Source organism: Macaca nemestrina, chromosome 6 (assembly GCF_043159975.1).
Source record: "Macaca nemestrina isolate mMacNem1 chromosome 6, mMacNem.hap1, whole genome shotgun sequence".
Taxonomy (NCBI): domain Eukaryota; kingdom Metazoa; phylum Chordata; class Mammalia; order Primates; family Cercopithecidae; genus Macaca; species Macaca nemestrina.
The window spans coordinates 65017919-65045757 of record NC_092130.1 but is presented as its reverse complement, the minus strand read 5'-3'; the positions used below and the strand labels follow the sequence as shown (position 1 = coordinate 65045757).

The following is a 27839-nucleotide window of genomic DNA, read 5'->3' as shown; positions in this document are numbered from 1 at the left end:
GGCTACATGTCCCAGACCTATGAAGTATGTAGTACTAAACTGAGACTCACCTTTAAGAGGAGTGGCTGTTCTTGAACAATGTGGATCCTTCAATGTGTTTGGGGCCAAAACTAGATTGGGGAGCATTAACTTAAAAAATTTTGAGGATAGGTCTTATAACATTTGGCTTTCCTTCCCCTTTAATTTCAAATGATAACTATGTCTACTTTCACTAGATTTGAATCCTTAATTTGAAACTCTATTCTCAGTAGGGTGTGGAATTGACTATTTTACCTCTCTATGCTTCAACATAAATACACAAACACATTCACACACACATGCACACATTTATACAGCACATTCAAACATAAAAGAGTGTATGGTGATGAGTTAGTTGACCTCCCTGCCTTGACATCCATTCCCCTCTCTAGAAGTAACTATTGTTACAGGTTTCTTTGCGTTATATAATTTTAGAGATATTGTTTCCTACATAAGCAAATACATGTGTATGCATTTATATATACATTTATCTTCTTTTTACACAAATATTTACACATGCTTTTTAAATTTAACAAATATCTTAGAGATAATTCTGTATCAGCACACATGATTATTCTTTTTTGATGACTGCAAAATATTTGTAAGAGAGAGCCTGACAATCTCTTAGTTTAACTGTAATTATGATTACTTTTTCCTTAGTCTCGTGTAATTGTCAACTCTAATTATGTCAACCCATAATTAGAGATCGTGGCAGCATTTGCAATTAGTCAAATAGTAATCACTTGTAGAAAAGCATTTTGTTGTCCATCTATCTGACTCTGACTTCCTTTTATTTGGTCCAGAACTTAGGTGGGAAGAGGGATTTTCTATAGAAAATGACTTTCTATAGGTGATTGGAAGGTACTTTGCTAAAAGTGAGATATTTGTTAGTTTTCCCCATATTTTTAAAGCCTCTTTTCAAAAGAAAGACTTAAAACTCCATTTTTCCCAAATACCTTCCCTCCTCTTGGCACCAATTCTTACTTCATCTAAATATGTGTAGGATTAGTTTTATGTTATCCCTAGGTCTTTTTAATAGGATTGTGTTTCCTGTTTTCACTCAGTTAGATGACCAGAGAGTACACAAGGGTCTAAAGGCAGATCAGAGTTTTGGAAGGATAGGGGCAGAATCCAAGCTACATCTCTGACCTAGCCCAAGAAGTTCTTTAGCTTTCTTGGCCTCAGAAAATCTGCTCTTGGAACTTTTGTTGGCGTAATGTTTTGGCAAAACCAATCTGATATTCTTCTGGTCTATTCCTTTAGATTTAATAAGATTTTTCTAATGAGATCACAAGCATTGCAGTAATTGAAGGCTCTGTCAAAGTCTCATTCAAAGTCTGGGAAAGTGACAGGGAGAGGAGTCTGCTGTGTTACCTGTCCCTTACCCCACCACCAACAATTAACAACCAACAATGGCTCTCTTTCCTCGTACCAGCAGATTTGATGAGAACAAAGAGAAGCTAGTAGTGATTCCACCTATTTCTGCTGCCAAAAAACCTCACAAGCCTTTAGCAACACCCTTTAGTACAAGGAAAAGGCCAGAGAATAAAAACTTTATAGTGAAGAACTCTTCTTTGAAAGAATCAGCAATACCGCTTTTAGGTGTTGTGGCAGAGATGGTCAGCTATCCTGTAAAAATGTATGTTCCCCATTCCACAGGTAGGGTAGTCTTGGGAATGAGGCTGCTCAATCAGGGTCATTATTGCTTAGCTGGATAGCATTTAAGTGTAGTACTGTTTCTCATCAATAGAAGGTAAGTGGAAGTAATGTGTGAAATTTCTGAGTCAGAGAGATTAAAAAGCTGGTGTATTTTCACTTTTTCTTTCTCCACCTTCTGGCTGGATGTTGACAAACAGGCTGATCTTGAAAAGGGGCAGAACATCATCCTTCAGGCTGGATCTGTGGATGGCTCTGTGAAACAGTTGTCTCTCCCTGTTCCCCACATCGACTTGGGCTTTACATAAGTGAGAAATAAGTTTTCATTATGTTAAGCCACTGACATTTCAAAGTTTATTTACCACATCAGCTAGCCTTTGTTAACTCATCTAGATATCTACCACTGAAAAATTCTGATACAAGGAAACATACAATAAAATTAATTGTAGTATTGTTCACTATGAGGATAAAATGGGAAAGAACAACTGTGGGTTATTTATACGATGAAATACTATATAATATTTAAAATGACTAGATCTACATATGTATCAACATGGAAAAATCTAAACAATAACATGGAGTGAAAAAGTGGGTTTCAAAACGATGTGTGCAGGATGATGCCATTTTACAAAATTTTAAAACATGTAAAACAATATAAGATTGTTTACGGACATATAACTATACAGCAAAATTACCAAAACATGTATAGGAAGGATACATTCTGGTTAGTGGGTAGCCCTAGGGGAGGAGGAGGAGGAAGAGGAGGAGGAGGAGGAGGAGGAAGAAGAAGAAGAAGAAGAAGAAGAAGAAGAAGAAGAAGAAGAAGAAGAAGAAGAAGAAGAGGAGGAGGAGGAGGAGGAGGAGGAGGAGGAAGAGGAAGAAGAAGAGGAGGAGGAAGAAAATGAGGTATGGGATGGAGGAAAGCTTTAGCTATAATGTTAACTTTTATTCATTTTTAAAAGGAGGGCTCTGGGTATGGTCAAATTGTAAGACTGGAATTTGAGGAGTCCAAGAAGAAGAAAAGAAGAAGAAGGAGGAGGAGGAAGAGGAGAAGGAGGAGGAGAAGGAGGAGGAGGAGAAAATGAGGTGTGGGATGGAGGAAAACTTTAGCTATAATGTTAACTTTTATTCATTTTTAAAAGGAGGGCTCTGGGTATGGTCAAATTTTAAGACTGCAATTTGAGGAGTCCCTCAAAATAGCACCCTTCTTCACACCTAAGTTCTGGGCCAAATAGAAGGCAGTCAAAGTCAGACAGGGGGACAACAAAATGCCACATTTATTGCCAGCTAAATAGATGATGCAAATGTGGTTCAGATCTGGAATTCAAAATATTGGACCCATAGAAATAGACAAGAGTGCTCATCCAGTCACCAACAGGGCTAGCCCTCCCACACAGGGGCCTTTGAAATGTAGCTTGTCACATGGCAGAAAGCAATTAAGAATATATGTACCCTGTGGGCAAGCATGCTCTCAAAAGGAAGAAAACAGCAAGAGATATGAGTAGTTCCTGCTCCCAAACCTTAGAGTGCATTAAAATGCACCCCATCCCCACCGCAACAGTTAGCATCTCCTTAATCTTGGAGGTGGTTACATAGGCATCTGTTACATTATTTTTCTTTACTTTTCTGTTTGTTTGAAATATTTCCTAGTTAAAAATTTAAATTAGAAGCCTCTTTAGTGTAAATGCCTCCTAACTCTCCAGGAGCCCTCCTGTGATACAGAAATCATGCTTCAATGGCAATACTTCTTTTGCATTAAGGCTCATAGTGAAAAACGAAAGCACTAAAACCAAATATCTTTGCGGGGCATTGTCAAAATGAGTTCTTCAAATGCTCTGGAGTTTGTCCAGTAGATCTAGGCACTTCACTTTAGGAAAACAGCCAAGTGGACCATAATACCGTCTAGATTCAGATTTATATTTAAATGACATTTCTCAACTGAGAGACCCCAGTGAAGTGGTTGAATGTTTATGGACTCTAAAGTGAGACTTAAATTAAAATCTAGGCTCTCCCACTAACCTACTAGCTATGTGAATCTTCAGCACATTATTTAACTCTCTGAGTTTCTGTCTGTTTTCTTACCTGCCTGGTCAGGTTGTTGGCAAGGTTTAAATGAAGTGATGCTTCCCGGCACTGGGCAGAGGCTGTGTAGTCGAAAGGTAGAGCCCAGAGTCTTCCTATGTATGTGTGTGTTCTTCAGAGCGGGTCTCCGGGCATGCTCTCCATGCGAACAACAAAATGTGTTGCTCCGTGAACAGTAATCTTTCTAATCCACCAAATAGGTAAAAGCTCTTTTATTTTATAAACTCCATTTAGAAAATGCATTTTGTTATATGATTAGAACAAATGCCCAGTATTTAATTTGTTTCAGTAAAATCTGGGTGCGATCCTCTTTCAGTTCAATAAAAATATAATCCTACTGGAAGACATACTTCTCATCTGCCCCCCATATCTCACTGGAATCTGTATCTTAATGAGATTCTGAATTCTTGCTAGAGTTAATGTTTCCTAGATCTGTCCAGATAGGTAGAAAATAATCTACATGAAGAATATTAAAGATTGGTCAGGACTCTTATTTCAGAGATCTTGGTTGACATTTAGAACCACCAGATTTAAATCTGGATTAAATTTATTTGCTTACTTTGTAATTGTCTGTTTGCCTCCGCTAGTACATAAGCTCTGTGCAATCTTGGAATTTCACTTAATACATAATAGGTACTTAATAAGACATTGTTTAATAAATGAATGAAAATATTTTCACTACTCAACTATAAAAATAATTTCTGAGCTAGAAAATAAGGTTGGCATTCAGGCTAAGTGTCTTTCATTTGAATATAATAAGATTTTTTCTCTAAATTCAATAAATTATTTTAACTTTCCCCCTTTTTCATCTCTAAAGTTAAATGTAGAACCTTTTACATGTATGAACTGTGTACATTTACATTATATGTACATATGAGTGCATTCTTAATGATAATATCCATGTGCTATTGCCTAATGCATGAGATATGTTTTGTCCTAGGTGCGGATCCTGAAGAATATGATGCCTGCTGAACAGCAGCCTTAGTTCATCTGTGTGTAGGTAACTTAAGGGGCTGTTTAGATCTGTCATTCTGTTGTTGAGTGTTTGTCTAAGTTTAGTAACAGTACAGATGAATGTCTGTTAGACGTCTTTCCAAGGACAAATGACATCATTTCTTCCATGTGACAAGTCTATTTTTATTTTTTGTGAAAATATTGGAGAATTAGTTTTAGGTGCAAGGCTATTTTCCCTACTAGGCTTTGTATGTTAATAGCTTCTCATGTGTTTTTTTTTTTTTAACTACAAAGAGAACTATAAACAAAATGTTCAAAGAGTGTTTATAAGTGATTTTTGTTATCTTCTGAAAGAGGGACTTGACTTTTTAACCATGATCCCAGAGACACTAAAGGGAAAAATTACCCCCAGGTATTTAAGTGAGCTCAGCACTTGGGAATTTCATTTTTTGTTGTTGTTGTTGTTGGCCTTAAAGGCAGGTAGATGAAGATTGATAAGAAACAATGTAATTACTAGTTAAAATAAACCTCCCATAGACTTTCCAAGTATGTTGCCTAAATGGCAGGAGATAGGACCCATGTAGAAGAACGCATTTCAAAAGCACATTCTGAATATTTCTACTACTACTTGACACTTATTTTTTGCATTCTGACTGCATACTGCTCTTTGATCTGACTTAATTTTCCCTAAAAGTTTCTCATTTTCTACTTCAGACATTTTTTATAGTTGTAGGGTAAAAATCCTGCTGGTTCATTCATTCATTCATTGAATAACTATTTATTAACTACCTATTATGTAAAAGAAGATATTTCAGGTTCTCATAGAGCTTATGTACTAATGGAGGGAGATGGACAAAGATTAAGGAAGCAAATGAAGAAACAAGATAATTTCAGTTAGTGATGAGGGCTATGAGTGAAACAGAATGGGAAGATGTGATGGAGAATGCGAGTAGGTGGTTTTGAGAGAAGGTTAGTTGGGGAAGTGCCATTTGAGCCAAGACCCAGCATGTGAGCAGGAGTCAGGCCTGTGAAGATGTAGGGACACACTCTTCCAGGCAGAGAGAAGAGATGAAAGCGGGTGCAAACATCTGAAGGCAGAGCATGCTTGGCATGTGCTAGGAATGAAAGAAGGCTTATGAGCTTGGCCCAAGGGAGTGAGGGGAGAAGGGTGGCAGATTAAGGTCAGAGAAGGAGACAGAGCTGGATCACGGAATTTGGACTCTATGCTAAAATAAGAAGCTGCTGGAAGATTTTAGTCAAGGGAGGTACCTAATCTGATTTGTGTTTTCAATCTGATTTGTGTTTTCAAAGATTACTCTGCATACTATATGGAGAATAGATCCATTTTAGTGTTGTACTTTGCACTGACACCAATTAAACCAGTAGTTCTACCTGGGTCAGTAAAAGAATTATTATTTTTATTATGAATCCAGATTAGTTCATGATCTCTCCCATTATTCTTTCTTATCTTTACACTTGACTTCCAGAAATAGTAGGGCTTTTTTAGGTAATAACCTTTCGTATCCTCAGAGAACATGCCTAGAATGACCTAGAATAGGGGAAAAATCAGTCCATTGCTTCATGCATTCCTAGCAAACATATTTGTTTGTCTGACCTGGAAAAGCCATGCTACAACTGTGCTAAAAAACAAGACCTTTTGATAGTCAGCTATACATGATTAATTAAAGTGACTCTGTAGTTTTCCCTGAAAGTAGAAGCCTTATTCTACCAAGCTACTGCCCTCATGATACAGGCCTAAAACATGTATGGATTTTCTAAGAGAGAGGCTTCAGAATTATGATGGAAAGATAAACTACTTGGAATATGACTATAACAGGCTCTTAATATATGGGACAGGTTTGTTCTGCAGGACATCAGGGTGAACATTCATAATAATAGTAAGAACAATAGTAAACACTTACTGAGCATTTAGGTTTCGCCAAGCCGTCATTTAAGTCAGGTGTCAGCAAACTTCTGTAAAGGACCAGATAGTAAGTTTATTCAGTGTTGTGGGCCATATGATCTCTGTCCAAGTACTCAACTCTGTTGTAATGAGAAAGCAGCCACAGATATTATGTAAGGGATGAATGTGCCTGTGCTCCAATAAAACTTTATTTCCCAAAACAGATGGTAGGATTTGTGGGATTTGGCTCACAGGACATAGTTTGATGACCCCTGACCTATTTGACTGACATATATGAACTTATTTGATCCTCAGAATACCCTGATTGTTATTATTATTTTTAATTTACAGGTGAGGAACCTGTGGCTGAGAGAGGTCATGTAACTGGCCCCAGACAGTGTAGCTCAGACATTGTAGAGCTGAGGTTCACACTCACACAGTGTGGTTCCAGAAGCCAAGCATTGACTCACTGTGAATGTGGTTAGGCCAGGGCTAGTCCATGCTTAGTCACCCATAGACTTAATTGACACGGTTATGTTATCTCGTCCCTTTATCTGTAAGATGCCTACCTCATAGGATTGTTGGAGAATAAAATATTGGGGAATGAAATTAACTGACAGCACAATTCTTTTTTTTTTTTTTTTTTTTTGAGACGGAGTCTCGCTCTGTCGCCCAGGCTGGAGTGCAGTGGCCGGATCTCAGCTCACTGCAAGCTCCGCCTCCCGGGTTCCCGCCATTCTCCTGCCTCAGCCTCCCGAGTAGCTGGGACTACAGGCGCCCGCCACCTCGCCCGGCTAGTTTTTTGTATTTTTTAGTAGAGACGGGGTTTCACTGTGTTAGCCAGGATGGTCTCGATCTCCTGACCTCGTGATCCGCCCGTCTCGGCCTCCCAAAGTGCTGGGATTACAGGCTTGAGCCACCGCGCCCGGCCTGACAGCACAATTCTTGTATCAGCACCGTGCTTTGAAAGAGTTGTCAAGTCACTCCGCATTTGTGTGTCCTTTTGGTATAATATTTGAGGAAATACCTGAAGTCTCTGGGCTACAGTGAATACCTGTGACTGAGTATGTGTGTTGGCCTTAGCAGTTCCTAAAAGAATGGTAGTAATATCAGCCTGAGGTTTTTCTGCTTGTTTTTTCCTCTACATACTTCATGCAATTATTTTGAGAACCAAATAAAAGAGAAAGAAATACAGAGAATTGTGGAGAATTAAGAATTTCTGTTATATGCATATAGTGAGAACATTTATGCTTCACTTTCTTTCTCTACAAATATGTATAAGTATGTGTAATTTAACAGCCATGCCAGGAACTCTTTGATTTTTAAAAGATTAATAACAATATTTGGAGTTAAAGTTTAGAGAGCGTACTTTTTATGATAAAATCCACTTCATCTGTGCTAAGAAGCTAAGTCAAAGAGGAAGTCCTTTGGATTACTTTTTTGAATCTGAAGGTCCCTCAATGCTCACTCTCTATACATCATTTGTACTTCCATAGGGCTCCCTTTTTATATATATCTCTTGAAAAAACACTATTGTGTGCAATGGAAATATATTTTGTGCAGAACTTCTATTTATTATTTTTGTTTTGCTTTGAAATAATTATAATTATTATAACTATTGTGAAGAATTATAGATGCATGAGAAATTATAAAAAATGTGTAGACAGGGATGTCCTGAGTACCCTTTACCCAGCTTCCTCCATTTGTATTAATCTTGCATAACTGTAGCTCAACATCAAAACCAAGAAAGGGACAATGGTAAAACACACAGAGTTTATTCAGATTTTACCAGTTTTATATGTCCTTAAGTGTGCATGTGTGTGTATGTGTGTGTGTGTGTGTGTGTACACAGTCCTATGCAATTTTATCACATGTGTAGATTAGTATAACTATGACCATAATCAAGATACAAAACTGTTTCATCCACATAAGGGTCCCTCATGCTATCCTTTAATAGTTAAGCCCCCCTCCCTAAACACTAATCTGGCAACTGTTGATCTGTTCTCCATTTCTATAATTTTGTTATTTTAAGAATGTTACAATTAATGGTATCATACTTTATGTAGCCTTTTGAGATTGGCATTTTTCACTCAGCATAATTCCAGTTAGATCCATGCCTATATCTATCTTATTGCATATATCAATATTTTGTCCTATTACTGAGTAGTATTCCATGGTATGGATATACCACAGTTTGTTTAACCATTCATCCACTGAAGGATGTTTGTGTTGTTTACAGGTTTTGGATGTTATGAGTAAAGCTGCTATGAATATTCATGTACAGGTTCTTGTGTGAACATGAGTTTTCATTTCTCTGAGATAAATGTCCAAAAGTGTAATTGCTGAACTGTATGGTGTGTTAGTTTGTTTTCTGTTGCTATAACAGAATACCTAAGACTGTGTAATTTATAAAGAAAAGAAATTTGTTTCCTATAGTTCTGGAGGCTGAGAAGTCCAAGATCATGGCACTGGCATCTGGTGAGAGCCTGCTTGCTGTGTCACAACATGGTGGAAAGCATTACATAGCAAGAGGGCAAGAGCATGTGTGTATGGTAGCCCAGGTTTCTCTTCCTGTTCTTATAAATCCACCAGTCCCATCTTGGGAGCCCCATCCTGATGACCTTATCTAGTCCTAATCACCTCTCCAAGCCCCACTTCTAATCATCACATAAAGTTGGGGATTAAGTTTCCAATATATGGAATTTGGTGGATACATTCAAACCACAGCATATGGTATGTGCATGTTTAGTTTTAAAGAAACTGCTGAATTGTATTCCAGAGTGACTGTACCATTTTATTTCTATTTATTTTCTAAAGTATACGTTAAATAAGAAAACAGTTTTGTTATTTAATATTAACTACAATATTTATTGTGTGTATTTTAAAATTTAATCAAATTGTTTATTTTGCCACTTGGTAAATTACAAAATTAGTCTTAGAGATTTATTTTTAACTTAAAATCAACCTAACAGAGGAATAGAATGTAATCCTTGTAGTGTTCTTCTGCTATTGAATATACTTTATGTAGGTGATCTTTATTGACATTTACCTCTTTAATCTTATAAAAAAGCTGTAGCTCACCAAGGGTATACAGAATATGTTTTTCTCCTCTTTTCATAAATAGAGAATATAAATAAAGTGAAACCAAAAGATTCTTCCAATATCCTATAGTTTAAGAGGAGAAAATGTAAGCTCTTGTTGGGTTGGCTCAAAGTAAAATTTAAAAACCACAGAACTTGATTTTTGTCTCTTCTCTTCCTTTATATTGTATGTAGGTAGATCAAAAGATCAAATTGCAGGAACTTTAAAAAAAGTCAGAAAGTGCTTAGAAATAAAGGTATGATTCTATATATAAGGAGCAAACAGAAACTAGGACAACGGGTGACACAATTTCATGGACTGCAGAAGAAAAGAGTTCATGATCAACTGACAAATATTTGTTGAGAACCCACTATATGACAGACACTGCAATATAGGGGCTGTGGGGAGGTGGGAGTTTAAAGATTTAGGATAAGAAATATAATGCCACCCAAGCCGTTCCTGTCTAGCTGGGAGGCAGTGGATCATGCATGAAGAGACTGGAGAGTGATATAGAAAGGCATCTACTTAATGACAATGGCTGACACTTACGCACCTTGATTGTGGGCCAAACACTGGGCAGAGAGTTTTGCAGGTGTTACTCAATCCTCACAATAACTCTCTGAGGTCACTGTTAGCATTACCATTTTACAGATGAGGAAACTGAGGACTGAGGAGTTAGTTAAAATATAGCATGTTATTTACAACAGTCATTTTCCATGTTCACTGAAACAGTCTTTCTCATCTATGTTATCTTTCCTGTCTTGAAGATGGAATGGACACATTCCCTCTCTCACAAATGTGTAGGCTGAGCTGGGGGGCAGCTATAGGATACAATCTTCTCTGGCCAAATGTAGCACCGAGGCTTACTCTAGCCACTGCATATTGAACTTACCTGAGTTCCAGGAAGCACGGATTACAACTCAGATCCTTTCTACTCCGGAGAGCTTTAGCTCCTCCATCATTGTTTTCCACCTTTCTTTTGACTAAAACCCCTTGTCAAACATTTTACACTGAAAAAAAAGGAAAAGCAAGGAATTTCTTTGAAGAATAAAGTAGGGAAGGAGTCAGTCCCACCTGTTCTCACCACTTCCCTCCCATGGAGGCACCTGAAAGGCTCATATTTAAGAAGGTCCTGTACCAAGCCCTGTTGACTCTTGTTTTTTCTCTGAACCTAGGAGGCGCAAAACCATTATCCTTTTGGCTGTAATGGAATGAGAGTCCTGTTGAGAAAATGGAAGTGGTACCCAGGTGAACAGGGTGAAGGAGGTTACACCTCATCTACTTGAGTACTTGGAAGACCCAGGTGCCCAAAGGGTCCCCCTCATCTGCTCGCTAACACCGGGATTCCACAATTAGAGCATTGATGTTAAAATGCAGGTGTTTTTAAAGGAGTAAAATTTAAGCTATAGTCAGTCTGTCATTTGCACCTAAATCTCAATTAAAAATTTGAAAGTTTTAATAGCTGGGAGAAAGAAGCAAAAGATTGCCCAAACTGAGAAACCAGGCTAAAAAAAAAAAAAATCCCTCAGCTTCATAACATTTTTGAGATCCAGCCTTCAATGTGATATTATGGCCAGAAACCTTCCTGCCTGATTCAAGTAGGTGAAACCATATCAGAGCAGAGGCAGTTCAAGGCACAAACAAGCTGGACAAAGCATTTGCTTGGCTTTTATACTGGGCTTTAAATAGAAAACACAATGGCTATGTCCAGATTTGAGAATTTCATATGGAACATGAGGTCATCCAGCCGCTTTTTAAAACAGGCAAATCTTTTAAAGTCGATTTTATTGCTTCCAAAATCATTTGGTATTCTTTGGAGGCTTGCTTTCTTTTATACCATGTGGTTTTCTTTTGGCTTCTTAGATTAAAAGAATATGATAAATATATTAAACATTTAAAAAACAAACCCAAAGTTATGCATGTTCAAGAGAGGGAACTTTCACCCTTGCGTTTCTGATGTGTGTCTTTGATACTCTGCCAGGATTTGATTTTGAGCCATTAATCCATTGGGACGATATAAAAATCTATGTCCTCTGCCCCATGACCCACAGCTGGAGGTGTTCAACAGAAAAACTAACATTACAGATGATGTTCCACAGAGCCCACTGGCAGCTTTCAGGGTCAGAGGTTCCAAAAAGAGGAAAATTTCATAGAGAGTTTCTATGTAAAGATTCTTAGCAAGTCTCTCTCTTTTGACTATTCTGAACCACTCATCTTTCCTTTTTGTAGAGTGAAAAGAGATTAGAACAAGATAGACTGAGCACATGTGCCTACCTCTCCAAATCCTTTCAATTAACAGAATACATATTTTATAAATAAATAAATGCACATAATGCTGGAAAAGAAGAATGACTGCCATTAATGTACTAGGAATTTTGAAAATTACCTGAAAAACAGAAAGAACTTAGGATTGGGTTGAGAAAGGAAAACGTAGCAGCCCAGACCACTGCTGGGGAGGACTGCTGCAGAGGTGGGAGCTGTTCTGGTACGTCCAAGCTCAGAGACGCTGGACTGCAGATGTGAAGAAATGAGACTCACACGCTATTTGGAGTTTATGACTTACTGGAGACAATGTATGAAAAATTCAATTTCTGTATATTTTCCCTAGAAAAATACATGTGTACATGCACAAAGAGTATGAGTAAGTTATTCATTATAGGATTGACTGGATTATGATACAATCATGTGATATGTTTACAACAGTGGGGAATAAAAAACTACTGGCATTTAAAATCTTGTACTAGCATGTACAGATCTCTATGGTATTGTGCTAAGCTTTAAAAAAGCTTCTAAAAAGTAGTAGAATTAACCCGAAAGCCTAATTCTGCTTAGGTTAAAAAATTCCAGTGGTTAATTTTCTATATGTAAATCTATAAATATATGTATTTTGTAAATATATATAAAATCATCTGGAAGGATATATATATCTCAAACTGTTAGCCATGATTACATTCTTTTTTAACATGCTTCTATATAGATTGAATTTGAAAAAATAGAATATACTTATGTATTGTGTGATTTTTTAAAAAAAAACTAAAGTTTTAAGAACATAGAGGAAACCAACTATTGCAAACAACCAAAGTGCTAGACTTAATAAAGTTCTAATTAATAGAGTTCAGGTAAATACATTATTCCTTCCTGTGCTTATTTCTAGTCTCATTATGTATCATAGTTTAAAAAATATGTGTGATACCCTCAGGCTGGGAAAGGTGGATCACGTAATAATAGCAAATGCCTCCCTCTGCTTTCGAAGTAACAGGGAAGGACTATACTTGGGAGATCTCAAGTATTATAACATCACACTTGTAATGCTAAAAATTCAAAGATTTGGGGAAGAGAATGCAACAAGCATAATCTACAGTTATCAGAAGTCCTAGTAGGGGGCTTTCAGAATCTAGCTTCTCCCATTGGTTGGAAGTCTCAATGGCAATGGCATGCTCTAAATAACCACTTTGACTGTAATGTAAAGAATAACACATGGGCCTTCCCAAACATGCCCCATCATGGAACTCCAAACCCTTGTATAATATTTGCTAATAGCAGTGGCTTACAAATCTGTGGGAGAACTGGAGATATCTAGACCAACAGCCCTTGTCACAAGGATCATCTGAGATATTGGCCAGGGCATATTGTGTCTCTAATTTTTCAAAACTCCATTTGTCAGATGGACCCTTTTCATTTGGCATGTCAAATTCCAAATGGCATTGTAAGTGACTATCCTAAATATGGTTATCCTTATTCCAAGGATGTCCTTATTATATGTAAAGAAAGAAAACTTCTGAGATATGAGAAAAATCTGCCAGAGGCTTTCACAAGCCACAACTTAGAACCATCTCTGCAAGGAATAGGGCTATATTTTCTGTGTGGCTCCTGGATACTTAATCCTCCCAAGAATGTGGAAGGGAATTTGTACTATAGACACAGTAGTTCATGACTTTTATTTTTAAATTCTACTGAGATGGCAGCATCATCTGGGGACATCCCTAACTTAGGCTCTTTTCTAGAAACTGCACTATCTCGAATATGCCAGACAAAAAGATCTATCATTTCTATGCCCTCATATGGAGATTTAACTGAAAGGGCAGACTGGGGAGGGCATGCACATGACAATCCCTTCTTAGAAAAATCCATGGATGGGAAATTCTATAGCCAGAGGTCTATTCTGGTCTGCAGACATACCTCTCCTTGAAAGATCAATACTTAATATCTCTGTTACGATGCAACGAGGATGGAAGGCAACTGTAGGGGCCATAGAGGCATGACAGCAATCTCTAGACTCTTTAGCCTCAATAATAACACAAAATAGACAGGCCTTCAATGTCCTTATGGCTGAAGTAGGAGGTACCTGTGCACTTTCGAATGAAACATGTTGATTCTAGATTAACACCTCTAGAAAAGAAGAGGAATATCTACGGGTACTTAAAGGATGAAATCAAAATTATTGACAGGCTCAGGGAAAATGCCGGCTTCAGCCCCAGGTGGCTACAATCCTTATTTAAAGAATCCCAGTCTTCTTTATGGAATTGGTTGACCCCTTTATTAAGCCCTCTCTTGCTTATATGTCTTGTATTAATATTTGGATCCTGTATACTCAATACTGTAACTCGAATTGTTTCTTCTCACCTAGAACCAATCAAACTCCAAATGGTGCTGCAAACTGAGGCATGGACACGTCGTTCTTCCAGGGACCTTTAGATGAACCCCAGGAGAAGTCTTAGATGCTGTTCCCCATTCAATGCCCCTTTTCAGCAGGAAGTAGCCAGACAGAGTCGTCACCCAAAACCCCCTAACAGACGTGAGGGTGATATTTCCACAGGGGAAATGAGGTAGGAGTTAAGAAATTATTTTAGGCAGATAGAGAGGAAAAAGGGGTCCTTGGAAAATTTTTTACAGATCTTCTCTAGCAAGAAAGCCCTGGCTCTTAGACCCAGGCCAGCAACGTTTGATATGCAAATGAAAGCCATTAGAAACTGGGTCCACCCAACATGACTGGGCTGGCAACCTTAATATGCAAATGCAAGTCATTAGGTACTGGGTTCACTCAAAATGGCAATTCCCACCGTTGTCCTCTTGCCCTTGCCCCCACATGTGCCTGTCAGCATGGCCACCCCCACATATCTCCACGTGTGTGGAACATCATGGTGCCCTGTATTTGCATATTAAAAGGCTCGGTAGGAGGGCCGGTTTTTTCACCCGTTTATGTGAATGACATGCCTAGTCAAACCAATCCCCTGAGCCCTATGCAAATCAGACACAGCCTCCTCCAGCCATCGAATATAGCTCACTGATATTACCTAAGTGTGAAATTCTGTCCCTCAGCTTTGGAACCCCCCTCCCTCTGTCTCTGTACAATAGAGCTCTTTCTTTCTTCCCATTTCTTTCTTGCCTTTTAAACTCTGTGCTCCTTAAAACCACACACACACACACACACACACACACACACACAAATCTATGTGTGATAGCAGTTACTTTAAGTATCATTTAGAATACACTGGCCTAGAATTGAGGAGGTATCACTTCAGCAAGGTCTCAGTAAGGTAGATAACCATGTGATGAATCTCATGAACAAGAGCAAAAACATCAGTCAGAATGGCTATTATTTAAAAATCAAAAAATAGCAGATGCTGGCAAGACTGCAGAGAAAAGGGAATGCTTATACACTGTTGGTGGGAATGTAAATTACTTCAGCCATTGTGGAAAGCAGTTTGGAGATTTCTCAAAGAACTTAAAGCAGAACTACCATTTGACCCAGTGATCCCATTACTGGATATATACACAAAAGAAAATAAATAATTCTACAAAAAACACACATGCACCTGTACATTCATTGCAGCACTATTCACAATAGCAAAGACATGGAATCAACCTAGGTGCTCATCAATGTGGATTGGATGAAGGAATTGTGGTACATATACACATGGAATATTACACAGCCATGAAAAGAATGAAATCACGTTCTTTGCAGCAACATGGATGCAGCTGGAGGCCATTATCTTTAGTAAATAAATGCAGGATCAGAAAACCCAATATTGCATGTTCTTACTTACAAGTGGTAGCTAAACAGTGGGTACACATGGACATAAAGATAGAAATAATGGACACTGGGGACTACCGGAGGTGGGGAAATAGGGGAACAGGGGCCGAACGACTACCTATTGAGTGCTGTGCTCACTACCTGGGTGACAGGATCATTCATACCCAAACCTCATGCAATAAACCCATGTAAAAACCTTCACATGTATCCCCTAAATCTAAAATAAAAGTTGAGATAAATAAATAAGAGTGAAAAAAAATGAGCATAACTCTTAGTTTTTTGCCTGGCACTTGCTGATTTCCTTGACCAATGTGGTTTCATGCTGGAGCTTTTATAGAGATTAGAAATGTATATGCAAATTTAGAAGCCAGGCTCAAATCCTCAGAATTTAGCTTAAGTTCATTCCAATATTTCAGTGTTGTAGTTTAATTTCATTTTCCAAAAATAGTGTTTTTCTCCTTATCCAAAAACTAAGCAATTTTTTATTTTTTATTTTTTGCCAGCTTAGTCATTGTATAGCTTTATTATTTCTTTCCTTCTGTTTTCTTTGGGTTTGTTTACTCTCCTTCTAGGTTTTTGAGATTTTTCTTCTTTTCTAAGGTAGGCATTTAGTGCTGCAAATTTCCCTTTCAGCACCGCTTTAGCTGTGTCCTACAAATTTTTATATGTTGTGTTTTCACTTTCATTCAGGTCAATGTAATTTTAAAATTACCATTAAAACTTCTTCCTTGACCCATGGATTATCTAGAAATATGTTGCTAGGTTTCCAAATGTTTAGAGATTTTCCCCTTATCTTCTTGTATTGGTCACTAGTTTGATAACATTGTGGACAGAGAATACACTCTGTATTATTTCAATCCTTTTAAATATGTTGAGGTCTGTTGTTTGACTCAGGATGGGCCTAGGCATGTTGACGGGACTTGTTCACTGTGCTCCAGCTTAGTATACGTTCTGTTGGCACATGAAAAGAATAGGTATTTTTTTATTGCTAGTTGGCATGTTCTATAAATGTTGATTAGATTCTGTTGCAGCTCTTTTTTGGGTACATACACATTTAGGATTGATATGTCTTCTTGGTGGATTACTCTAAATGTCCTTTGTTTCTGATAATAATATTATTTGCTCTGAAGTCTACTTTATTTGATGTTAATATAGTCACTTCTGCTTCCTTTTGACTAATGTTCAAATGATGTATCTTTTTCGGTGATACATTTTTTTTAACTTTCAATCTGCTATATTGTTAATTGAAGTAAACTTCTTGTAGACAGTATATAGTTGAGTCATGTTTTTAAATCCATTCTGCCAGTCTTTTAAATGACATATTTAGACTATTTACATTTAATGTAATTATTGGTATCTTAAGACCTAAGTCTGCCATTTTATATTTTGTTTCCTCTTTGTTCTCTTCTTTTGTTTGGTTTGTTTCCATTTTCCTTTTCCTATATACCTATGGATTACTTGAAAAATTCTTAGAATTCCATTTTGATATTTGTAATGTTTTTTAGTGTTTTAAGCCTCTGTATGTAGCTTTTTTGGTAGTTGCTATAAGTAGAAACATTACTTATATAACTTATCACAGTCTATTGGAACTGTCATTTTACTAGATTGAGTGAAATGTAGAAACCTTACATGACTTTATCCTTCCACATTTATAATTGTTTTAAGTATTCCTTTTTACACATTTAGAATCATACCAGACAATATTATAATTTTTGCTTCAATCCTCAAACATAATTTAGAAAACTAAAGAGAAGGCTCTGCTCATTTTTTTTCTTTTTCAAATTGATATAAAATTATTGTATAGATTTCTGGGATACATGAGGTGTTTTGATATAAGTACACAAAATGTAATGATCAAATTAGGATAATTGGGATATTCATCTACTCAAATATCAATTTAAAGTCTATTTTCTCTGTTATTCACATTAGCTAATTTCTATTGTTCTATTTTCCAGTTGACCAATTCTTTTTTCTTTTTCCTCTATTCTGCTGTTGAGCTGATTCACTGAGTTTTTTTTTTTTTTTTTTTTTCTTTTTTCGAGATGGAGTTTTGCTCTTATTGCCCAGGCTGGAGTGCAAGGGCGCAATCTCAGCTCACCGCTGAAGGGGTGGCCTGCCCCTCCACACCTGTGGGTGTTTCTCATTAGGTGGAAGGAGAGACTTGAGAAAAGAAATGAGACACAGAGACAAAGTATAGAGAAAGAGAAAGTGGGCCCAGGGGACTGGCGCTCAGCATACAGAGGACCCGCGCCGGCACCAGTCTCTGAGTTCCCTCAGTATTTATTGATCATTATCTTTACCATCTTGGTAAAGGGGAAGTGGCAGGATAATAGGATCATAGTAGGGAGAAGGTCAGCAGAAAGACATATGAATAAAGATTTCTGTGACATGAATAAGTTTAAGGAAAAGTGCTGTGCCTTGATATGCATACGCAAACATCTCCATAAACCTTTTTAGTGCATAAAGAGCAGCATTGCCGCTAGCATGTCCCACCTTCAGCCCTAAGGCGATTTTCTCCTTTCTCGGTAAATAGAACATACAATTGAGTTTTACACTGAGATGTTCCATTGCCCAAGGACGGGCAGGAGACAGATGCTTTTCTCTATCTCAACTGCCAAGAGGCCTTCTTTCCTCTTATACTAGTCCTCCTCAGCACAGACCCTTCATGGGTGTCAGGCTGGGGGACGATTAGGTCTTTCCCTTCCCACGAGGCCATATTTCAGACTATGGCATGGGGAGAAACCTTGGACAATACCTAGCTTTCCTAGGCAGAGGTCCCTATGACCTTCAGCAGCGTATGTGTCCCTGGGTACTTGAGATTAAGAGAATGGTGATGACTTTTCACAAGCATACTGCCTTCAGGCCCTTGTTTAACAAAGCACACCCTGCACAGCCCCAAATCCACTAAATCTTGAGTCACCACAGCACATGTCTCTTGCAAGGACAGGGTTGGGGGTAGGGTTACAGATTAACAGCATCTCAAATACAGAACAAAATGGAGTCTCTTATGTCTACTTCTTTCTATATAGACACAGTAACAGTCTGATCTCTCTTTCTTTTCCCCACACACTGCAACCTCTGCCTCCAGGTTCAAGCAATTCTCCTGCCTCAGCCTCCCTAGTAGTTGGGATTACAGGTGCCTGCTGCCATGCCTGGCAATTTTTGCATTTTTAGTAGAGACGGGTTTTCTCCATGTTGGTCAGGCTGCTCTCAAACTCTCGACCTCAGGTGATCCGCCCACCTCGGCCTCCCAAAGTGATGGGATTACAGGCATAAACCACCGCACCAGGACTTCTTTGCTTCACTTTCTAAGTTTCTATTTGTTTCAAGCATGTTTGTAATTATTTGCTGAAACATTTTTTATGGTGGCTGCTTTAAAATGTATTCAGCTAATTCTAACATCTTTGTCATCTTAGTGTTGGTTTTTTTTTTCCATTCAATTTCAACTTTTTGGTACAATTGAAATCTGGACATTTGAGGTATTTTGTTACAAGGCTCTGGATCTTATTTAAGCCTTCTGTTTTATCTGGATTTCTCAGACACTACTCCAGAAGTGAAAGGGGGTTGTTACCTTATTACTGCTGGGTGGGGTAATTCAGGTTCTTCTCTTAGGCTTTGTTGACACCTTATAATTTGTACTCCTCATTACTGCTACATAGGGGTGGAAGTTCTGACTCCCATGAGGCCTCTATTGATGCCTCTGTGGCTGCGAGGGGTAGAAGTCCCCTTGATACTGTGCCACGTAAGGAGGTATAAAGGGTTAGCCTCAAAACCACTGGGTGGTGTTAAAAGTGCTGACTCTCCACTAGGCCTCTTCTGACACTGGCCCAGTGGGGAGGAGGAGGAAGTCTTGTTACTGTTCACTGAGTGTAGAATTACAGGCTTCCCACATGGCCTCAACTGACACCATGGTGGGAGAGGCTTGTTATATTCTGGCAGGGATGAAAGTCTCAGCTTCCTTCTTGGCCTTTTTCGACACAACCTCACTATAGCCTGGGGAAGGTGGAAGTCTGAGCACCCCACTCAATATTTGCTGGTATGGGTGAGGGAGCCACAGTTTTTTCTGTGCAGTTAGGCTGGAGGGGAGCAGTTTTTTGCCTTGCTATGTTGTCCTTTTCCTGGTCCTTTGGTAGAGAGAACAGGGTTTCGTTGGGCCTTTTTTTGTCTATACACATTGACTTTTCTGGGTGACTGGCTTCTTCAGTTCCAAGTCTGGGAAACAAAAGGAAAACCCAAGGAGTTTGACACTAAATTTCTTCTTGTGTTTCTGTTGTTCCCAGATAATCTGCCTTTTCTCTCTACATTTCAGAGTCTTTTTATTTTCCTTTTATACATAATGTCCAAAGTTTTTAGTTATACTTAACGAGAGGAATAGGGAAAAATGTGTCTACTTCAGCTTCCTGGAAAGGGAAGTCTACCTTTTCCTCTTAAAATGTTCTCTATTTTGATTTAATTTAGAAAACAATGCATGTTTACTTTAACAAGTGAAATAATAAAAAGATACATAAATAAAACCTAAATAATAAAAGTACTACCATTGCTACCCCTCTGCTCTCATGCTCCTTTCTGAAATAACAAATGGTCATGACCGGGGGTATATACTTATCATCTTTCTTTGTTATATTAATATGAACATACATAAATATAAATATGCACTTTTTGTTTGATTTTATTTCTGCAAAAATGATTTTCTATTTGTCCAACATAAGCAAAATTTGCATTGTATTTAAGTTTAAATATTATCAGAAGAACTATTATTAAAACACTGGAGGAGAGACAAGCAAAATAAATTGCTATTTCAAATAACAGAATTTACCCTGAGTCTTCATTATGTGGGAGAAAGACAGAGATGGGAAAGGAAAAGGAGAAAAAAAGCATCAACAATACATTTTTTTTCTGAGTACACAATACATATATATACACACACAGTTTTGATCACATATGTATGATTAAAACAGTTTAACTTATAGCCTATCACACTTTTTTTTTGGTTTTTTTTTTGAGACGGAGTCTTGCTCTGTCACCCAGGCTGGAGTGCAGTGGCCAGATCTCAGCTCACTGCAAGCTCTGCCTCCCAGGTTCACGCCATTCTCCTGCCTCAGCCTCCTGAGTAGCTGGGACTACAGGCACCCGCCACCACGCCCGGTTAATTTTTTATATTTTTAGTAGAGATGGGGTTTCACAGTTTTAGCCAGGATGGTCTCGATCTCCTGACCTCATGATCTGCCCGCCTCAGCTTCCCAAAGTGCTGAGAATATAGGCGTAAGCCACCGCACCCGGCTGCCTATCACACTTTTCTACACTTGGAATCTGATCCTAGGATATATTTAAAAAGGGGAACCTGTGGTCCAGGAGGTGCCCAGAGAATGGACTGCAGGAAAGACGATTATGTCACTTGGTGAGTACCCAAGAGCCATCCGGGCCATGTCCCAACAGAATTGTGTCTTCTTACTCTCTGGTAAGCACCTCTCATTGCCACACCTAGGGTCTTCAGGGTCCTGTTTGTGCACAGGAGAAAAATCTCTCCATCTGCATCAAGCCCTCATAGTTCAGAAAGACTTCTGCCCAACCAGAGGGATGGTGGAGGTAGAGCTTTGGCACCTCTGCTTTAGGGACTGAAGGCTCAAGACCATGGAGCCAGGACAGAAGATAGTGACCCCCTCCCCCACCCCAACATACATGGTGGGGGTCTTCACACCTCAGAAGGAAATGAAGCACTCCTCTTAGAGGCATTTCTGCTCAGCATGGTGACAATTGCTTTTTTAGAGCCCCGTGGTTTCAGGAAGGAATGAAGCCTATTTTCCAGAGCCCAGGTCTGATGAGACTCACCTAACATTTTGTCAGCTACTTCAGAGGGTTCTCAGGTGGCGGTGAAGCTGGGTCTCCTGAGTAACACAGCAGTGCTCTATGCTTCCCCACTTTTATTCGTCATAGCCAATTTAAGGTCTTAACTCTTTGGTTAATCTTCTTGTTTAAATAGTGCCTAGAAGCACAAACTCTATAACCATACTTCTGGGTTCCAATCCTAGCTCCAAGCCTTGCAGTTGCGACCTTGGAAAAGTTACTTATCCTTCTTTCTCCTGTATTTACTTCTCTGTAAAATCAGGATAATAAACATAGGTCTGATGTGGGGATTAAATAAGTTAGAACAAGGCTAGGCATATGATAAGCACTCCTGAAGTACCAGCTGCTTATTCTTCCAGTCTTTTCAAATCCAATGCTTTTCATGAGTGCATAGAGTAATTGTGGTGCATCTTGAAGATGTATTACAGCTTTCTGAGTTTCATCACTCTCCTTTGATAATTTTTGAACAGAGGGAGTAGGAAGTTAGATATGTAAGTGACCACAGTGGAAAGGGTTGAAAGTGTAACCTCTTCTTGTTCAAAGAAGTCTGAGAGTGGGAGGCAAAAGATGGACAGATGGCTGGACAGCATATCTATGTGAAGGCAAAGAAGAAGAGGTATGCATGGAAATTCAGTTATTTTATAGATTGAAAACAATTGGCAAAAAGATTTCTTCATTTAAAATATTGTAGGAAACTTTCTGAATTTCATCATGCACAAACTGTCCTCTGTGATGGCATTTGGGAAGGTTGTGGAGGAAGGCATGGGAAGTGTGATATTGTCTATTTTGGAGACAGAGTGGAGAGGCTCTTGTTCCCTCTCTGGGCTGCAGATCAGCTTCCCTCCTCCTGGTTCCAGAAGTCATTCGTTCTATTTTACTGTTTTCATGTTCATCTTCGAATGTAAGATGGCCTGGAGATGTCAGGCCTCCAGGTCACTTCTCTTGAAAGATGACTCCAGAAAGAATAACATTGTTTTCAGTTTCGTGTTTCTGCATATTTTCTTCTTATGTGATTTAATGATCCCCCCACCTCCTTTAAATGTAGCCAGGTTAATTGGGTGTGCTGTTTGAAGCCAGGCTCAAAATAGGAGCAATTAAATTCATTAGACCTTTGAGGGATGAATTAAAGAAGTGTACTCTTTATTTTCAATAAATGGTACAACAACTTGAAACCTGGTTCACAGCTCTATTGCAACATTCTCAATATTATGAGATGATCTTGGTGTTCAACCTTACAAAACTATTTATATCTCACCATCTTAAAGCATGGAAACTTCTGTTGCTGAACCTGTTCCAGGGATGTGCATGGATCTGAATAATGAATAGGGAACTTCCTTTCAGAACACAGAGTCTCTGTCATACAAATACTTCATTTCTTAGAAATAGCCAGCTGGGCATTTGCAACAATGCCAAAGTTGTTCCCAAACCTACACTGTAGAAAAGAACTGACAATCATCCCCTATCAGGTACTTCCATGTGCATTAATTACATCATGGAAGAGGGTAAGGCATTATTAGTTTTATCTGCACATGATTTTTCTCTTCCCAAATCCAGGAAATATTGATGTTGTGGTTTAACATAATTAGAACCTTGGAGTCCATTTTCGTTCCTGAAAACATATAAAAACACTTTTGAATTTACTTGTATAATTACTTGAGTCCTCACTGACCACATGAATGAACCGTGTTCTTTTTATTTAGTAAAAATCCTTTTAATTATTCTTTGACAAGTCTCTTCTTTCATGTATTTCTGTGTCCTTAAAGTCAGAAAATTCCTCCATTCATCTTCTCTAAAACCAAGACAGAGTCTCCTAATCATTGGAAAATTCATCTTTTATTTACATGTCAGCTGATAACTAAGTAAGGATTCTGAAGTGAAAAAAGAGGAGTTCCCCTCCACTCCCCTGGCCATGACCCTCTCTGCCATTTTCCCATATCTTATTTTTAAAAGCAATTTTTTATTGTGTAATTTGGTAAAAAGAAAATAGAAATAAGTAATATGAGGTAAATAGCTGAGCCTAAAACAGCACTGGAGACAGACAGCATTTCTCAATATGTGATTACAACATCACCTACATCAGAAGACTCCCCTAGAGAGCTTGTTAAAAATACAGATTATGGGCACTACCCCAGATTTATTTAGTCAAAATGTTTATGGGTGCGGCCAATCTTGCATTTTTAACAAGCTCCCTGAGTGATCCCTATGCCCACTGAAGTTCAAAATGTTTAAAGTTTGCTGAAGTTGTTGCTCTTCCCTAGCCCCTCAAAAGTGACAGCTTCATAATAACTTGGAGATAACATCTATTCCACCTTAATACAATAGGGATGGAAAGTAAGGAATAAATAATTATCAAATGTATAACGTGCAAGAAACTGTGTAAGTAGGAAATTTATAGACATGCTTTCCTTAAATATTACAACACCTCTTTGTTGAGGTATTGATGAAATGTAAAGTCAGCCTCATAAGAGGTGGTTCCAGAATGAATATCCAACTTTCTGTAATTTGATTATCGCACCCTACACCTATCTTCTGGAGCTGGGAACCGTCTCTACGGCTGTACAAAGTCTGGGAAATGGATTGATGCATTACCCAGGGAGACCTTAGTTGACCCAGAGGTGGCACTTGGTCCCAGGGATGCTTCATCATTCTGATGATCAAGTTGAAAGCTCACAGATGGTTTATGGAGTGACCCTTTGTCCTACATGTGTCTGGCAAGAAATATAAATGGGAGGACAGGGCATGTTTTTCCCCAATATATCATTAAGTCAATCATTACTAAAGTTTTTTAAACAAGTGTGTCAGCTACCATTTACTGGTGATGTGTGCTAGACTGTATGGTATGCATTTTTCAGAATTTACTCTTCATAATGACCCTATGCAGTAGGTGCTATTATTATCTGTATTTTCTAAGTTAAGTAACACAAATATTGTGAAATTTGCTTACACTCATAGCCTGTAAGCAGCAGAGGCTGAAATATCTGTTTGGCTCTAACGTTCATTGGAGTCCCATACACAGGAACTGATGGCACAAAATTCAACTCATGCCATGATACTTGAGTAGAGATCCATTCCTGTCATAAATTTACAGAAAACTTTATATCTCTTCATTTATTATTAAGTAAATAGGATTCAGTAACTGTGGCCCTATCTGTTGTACAGTCTCTTTCTCTCTTCCTGGATATCCCCAATCCTCCCTTCCTCTTACTCTTTCAAGCCTTAAGTGTCCATTTAATTTAAAGTGAGGACACATTATCTTGTTTCAGTTGAGATCTGTCTTGGGTTTTACATGCATATGATAGAACTGATGCTAACCTTCAGCAGCCTAAACAGACTAATGTTCTTCAGACATTCCAGACAGAGCTGTGCCAATTATTGGTGAATACATTAACTGTGAGTGGGACCTGGAAAATGACTATACATAATAAGTTTCACATCATCTATTAAGACGTTGCTTATGTGGATGTGGGTCCAGGAACATTTGGTCCTCCACCAACACATCATACACACTGTACATTTTACATTAAGAGAGGATTAGTCAAATGCTACAAGTAAGAAGATTTAAACTTGCCTCCCATCTTAGTCTGTTCTGGCTGCTATAACAAAATGCCATAAACTGGGTGACTCATAAACAATAGAAATTTGTTTCTCACAGTTCTGGAGGCTGGGAATTTCAAGATCAAGACACCAGCAGACTCAGTGTTTGGAGGCCTCACTTCTTCATTGTCTTTTCATCGTAGCCTCATATGGCAGAAAAGGTAAGGGATTTCTCTGGGATCACTTTTACAAGGGTACTAATTCCATTTTAATCAGCTTTTGAAGAATCACCTCCAAAGGTTCCACCTCCTGATACCATGACCTTATGGGGTAGGATTCCAACAAACGAATTTTGAAGGGACATAAACTCAGTCTATTGCAGGGTTCTTCTCCTGTAATACAGCTCACTGCATATGAAGATGTCACCTGACAGTCTGTAAATCACCCTGTGGAAAATGGGGCTCAGGGAACTGGTGAGAAAAAGATACTGATACTCTGGCTATTGCTAGTGCTATGTATGAGTAATAAAGTTCTTTATCTCTAACCCAAGTATGTTGTGTCTTTTTCTAGGATCTGTTAAACCATGGCAGGCTGACTTGTTAAGGTAGTGAAAGGTATAAAATCTCAGACACTTCCTTTACAGTTCTTCACAATAGCAATATTATCATTATTGTGCTTGTTGTTGTTAACCAGAAATTATTGAGCACCTATTATAAAATCAATGAACCAAACTCTGTTCTAAGTAATGTAATATATTATCTCATTTAATTTTTATCACAGTGTTGTGAATTAGACAACATTATGATCAGATGATAATACTGAGATTCAAAAAATGGACATTGTTGGTTGCCTTCCTAGTATCCATCTCCCTTTGTTCAGTTGTATTCTGTCTCATCTACTCTCATCGAGCAAAGAAGTTGTTCCTTCCTTTAGCTTTAAGAGTGAGCCTAAGGGAATGACATTCTTCTGGCCATAGGACTTGGTCAGGAAATGAAACATTAACCAGTTTGGGCAAAGGAAATTGAGAGACAGTGTACTAGGGACTTTGGGGAAAGTTTTCTTGCTGTTTCATAGAGCCATAGAGAAATATAGGCTCTCACTTAGCAAAGAAGTTGTCCCCTCTTCTAGATTAAGGGGTGAGCCTAAGGCAATGACATTCTTCTTGCCATAGGACTTGTTCAGGAAATGAAACATTATCTAGTTTGGGCAAAGGAAATTGGGAGACAGTGTACTAGAGACATTGGGGAAAGTTTTCTTACTGTTTCATAGGGCCGTAAGGAAAGATAGGCTCTCTTGTTCCATCTGAATGTTGATATGTGTCAGCAGGGTGATAGCAATAATGTTTGATACATACTTACCAGAATAAGTGCTGAACATAATACTGAAGCAGGGTCTGAAATTCCTGCTTCCATATATTACCTGAATTCCTGAATTTCATATATTGCCCCTTTATGTACTAGATTGTGGGGAAGTCCTGGGGGGATGCTACAGTGGGTGGATATTGGGAACCCTCATCAGGTTCAGGGCAATGGGTAATTATCAACGAGTACCAAAGTATTTTAATATGCTAGTAACTAGTACTGTTATACTCAGTATGCAGATGTGATGCCTGAAACTGCTATATCCCTCTCATTCCCCATCAGAGGAAGAAGCTTACACACATAAGAGGTCAGAATCAAGGCAGTCACAGAAAGATGGAGACAGCCTTTAGATTGAGATGATCAGACAGCAGTCCTCTCTCTCTGGGCTTTTTCAATTAATAGACAACAAATTCCCTTTTCATTTAAGCTGGTTTGGGACTGGATTTCAGCTACTTACAGTCAAAAACATTCACTGAAGCATTAAGTAACTAGTCCAAGAACTCAGAGCAAGTACATAGCCATGGTAGAACTGAAAGTCAAGTCTTCCTGGCTTAAACATCTTGATTTTTTCTGGTGCATCATAGTGTTCCCAAGTACCAAATAAATATGAGAAGAGTTATTTGAAAACTGTAAAAGGCTGCATTCAAATTTTTGGTCATTTTTATCAGAAATAATAAATAAGACTAAAAATGCCAAGAAAAAATCCAAAGAGACTGGTGTTTATTGTATGCATTGAGAGTTCTCCCCACTCCTACTAAAAACATACTCATCTAGCTGAAGAATAATCTTGACATAGGGAAAGGAAAATATAATGGAATATATATAGTGTTCAAATTATTTACTGAGATGACTGGTGGTACATATGACTGCTGAAGTCAGATTAGATGACCAGAAATCTGTTCCAGGAAAAACCTCTCACATTTATACCATCTCGAGAGCATACATGACCCAGTTCTGAGTTCATCCCAGGAATATTTTGAACATCGTCATCAGCATTTTCACATGATCACAGTACCTTCTAGATGCCTGTACAGGGAGAATTTACTTTTTCATCCCTCATTCACCTCAAAGTCCAAGCATTTGTCACTGCTTCAGAAAAAAAAAATGACACAGACTCTTCATTTTTTTTTTCTCAACCAAGGATCAATGTAAATGAAGATTTTACATTCACCTCTAGTTAAATTGATGGTTTTGACAGGCAACCTATTATAATACAGAGTTGGCTCTTGAACAACACAGGGATTAGGGGTGGCAATACCTCAGTCAAAAATCTACATATAGCTTATGATTTCCCCAGAACTTAGCTATTATTAACGTACTGTGGACTAGAAGGCTTACCAATAACCTAAACAGTTTAGTAACACATATTTTA

The 27839-nt window shown here is 38.3% G+C and overlaps 2 long non-coding RNA genes across 2 annotated transcripts; one reads left to right on the top strand and one right to left on the bottom strand.

Moving 5' to 3' along the window:
• Nucleotides 1-787: 787 nt before the first annotated feature.
• On the bottom strand, nt 788-12690 carry LOC105499990 (uncharacterized). Its single transcript, XR_011624770.1, has 4 exons — nt 10587-12690; nt 6633-6684; nt 3757-3940; nt 788-1972 (listed from the first exon to the last, which is right to left on the bottom strand). It is a non-coding gene; the product is annotated as an uncharacterized lncRNA (long non-coding RNA).
• Nucleotides 3829-10988, top strand: LOC105499991 (uncharacterized). The gene is made up of 3 exons (XR_011624771.1): nt 3829-3956; nt 4697-4756; nt 10870-10988. It is a non-coding gene; the product is annotated as an uncharacterized lncRNA (long non-coding RNA).
• Nucleotides 12691-27839: the final 15149 nt, after the last annotated feature.